We start from the raw sequence: 2,528 nt of genomic DNA, 5'->3' as shown, positions 1-2,528 counted from the left end.
TTTAGTCCCCTCCCATCATGAGTGGATTGATTTGCCTTGTTGTCTTTTGAGTTTGAGCTCACCGCTTGATTTATTTTGGACAATGGGATATTAGTATGTGTGAGAAAGCAGAGGATTGTTATGAACTTGTGCAAGTGGCTTGCTCTCTTGTCCCACAAAAATGTGACCAGGGTAGACTGTTGGCAAATGAGATGCATGTCAAATAGAGTCAAATACACTAAGTCTTTATTGCCTAGAATTGCTTTTGCTATCCTAGGTCTCTTCAAGTTCCAAGTGAATTTTTGGATTATTTTCTCAAGATCCATGAAGTATGCTGTTGGAATTTCAATTGGGATTGCATTGACTCTATATAGCAGTTTTGGAAGTATGGTCATTTTCACTATGTTGATTCTTCCTACCCAGGAGTAAGGGATGTCTTTCCATTTTCTGATATCCTCTTCGATCACTTTTTTCAGAGTGCTATAGTTTTCAGAGTAGAGCTCTTTGATTTCTTTTGTTAGGTTGATTCCTAGGTATTTCAATTTTTTGGATGCTATTGTGAAAGGAATTGCTTGCCCCGTTTCTCTCTCAGTGAGTCTGTTGTTCGTTAGAGGAAAGCTATTGATTTTTGTGTGTTGACCTTGAATCCAGCTACTTTACTGAATTTGGTTATTAAGTCTCAAAGAGTTTTGGTGGAGTTCTTGGGGTCTTCTATATAGAGTATCATTTCATCTCCAAATAGTGACAATTTAATTTCTTCGTTTCCTATCTTTTTTCCTTTTATTTCTTTCTTATGTCTAATTGCTGTGGTTAATGTTTCCAAAACTATACCAAACAGGAGTAGTGATAGTGGACATCCTTGTCTCATTCCTAAATTTAGTGTGAAGAATTTCAGTTTCTGACCATTTAGTATGATATTGGTTGTTGGTTTTTCATAGATGGCTTTTATCAGATTGAGGTAAAGACCACCTATTCCAATTTTTTGCAGGGTTTTTATCATGAATGGGGTATCACAATCTCCTACTTTAAATTATATTACAAAGCTACTGTGATAAAAACAGCATGGTACTGGAAAAGAAACAGACCTGAGGACCAGTGGAACAGATTAGAAGATGCAGAAACAACTCCAGACACACTCAGACACATCTTCAAGAAAGGAGCCAAACATCATCACTGGAGGAAAGATGGCTTCTTTAATAAATGGTGCTGGAAAAATTGAGTTTCAACTTGCCAAAGATTAAAACTAGACCTATATCTCTCACCATGCACTAAACTAAAATCAAAATGGATTAAAGATCTAAATATTAAAACAGAAACACTAAACTGGGTGGAAGAGAGGTTAGGGAGAATTCTTGAAGACATTTTTGTAGGAAAAGATTTTATGAACAAAACTTCAGTTGCCCATGAACTAGCACAAACAATCAACAAGTGGGATCTCTTCTTATTAAAAAACTTCTGCACAGCAAGAGAAACCAGCAACAGTGTGAAGAGACAACCCACAATCTGGGAAAAAATTTTCATCAGCTGTTCCACAGACAAAGGTCTACTATGTAGAATATATAAAGAACTTTTAAAAAATCAGACCTCCCAAATATAAAGAACCAATCCAAAAATGGGCATCTGAAATGAACAGACATTTCTCGGCAAAGAAGTTGAAAAAATGGTCATCATCACTGGTCATTGGAGAGATGCAAATGAAAAGAACTCTGAGATTCCACCTCACCCCAGAAAGAATGGCTGCTATCATGAAAGTGACCAATAACAAATGCTGGTGGGGCTGTGGGTAAAGAGAAACACTGCCCCACTGCTGGTGGGAGTGTCAATTGGTGCAACCACTGTGGAAATCAGTATGAAGATACCTCAAAGAACTAGGACTGGAAGTCCCATTTGACCCAGCTATTCCTCTGCTGAGTATCTTCCTAAAAGAATTAAAGGAATTATACCATAGGGATATATGTGCACCCATGTTCATAGGAGCACAATTTGTAATAGCTGAAACTTGGAACCTGCCCAATTGCCCATCAACTGGAAAATGGATAAAGATGTTCCTTTTTTTAATAAAATAGAGTACTACTCAGCCACAAAGAATGAGAAATTAGAGACATTTATAGCTAAGTGGATGTACATTGAGGCCATACTCTTAAGTGAAATAAGTAGGACACACATGTCTATACCGAATAGTTTCTCTGGTGTGAGAAACTGAAAGTGTAAATAAGGACCAAAACATATAATAGATAATGTGAAATAGGAAGAAAAGGGGCAAAGGGGAAGGGGAAGTGGGAGGGGTAGGGGAAAGGAAAGAAGGGAATGAAATTAATATGATAAAAGGAAAAATTGGAAACAAAGTCTTTGTAAGTAGGGAGGGGAGGAGGAGTTGAAGGGGGGACAGGGGAATGGGAAAAATATAAAAGCCAAGAGAGATTTCATAAAGGTACAAAATTCCAACGATGAATGTCATTACATTGCATACCTAAAATTTACCAATAAAATTAATTTTTAAAAGAAGACACTAAGTCATCCAGGAATAGGCCTTTTTTCAAACCAATTTG

This window comes from Heterocephalus glaber, unplaced genomic scaffold (genome assembly GCF_053883595.1).
Source record: "Heterocephalus glaber isolate CG9 unplaced genomic scaffold, H.glaber_assembly_v1.0 deba00001547, whole genome shotgun sequence".
Lineage (NCBI taxonomy): Eukaryota > Metazoa > Chordata > Mammalia > Rodentia > Bathyergidae > Heterocephalus > Heterocephalus glaber.
This window is presented reverse-complemented; position numbering follows the sequence as displayed.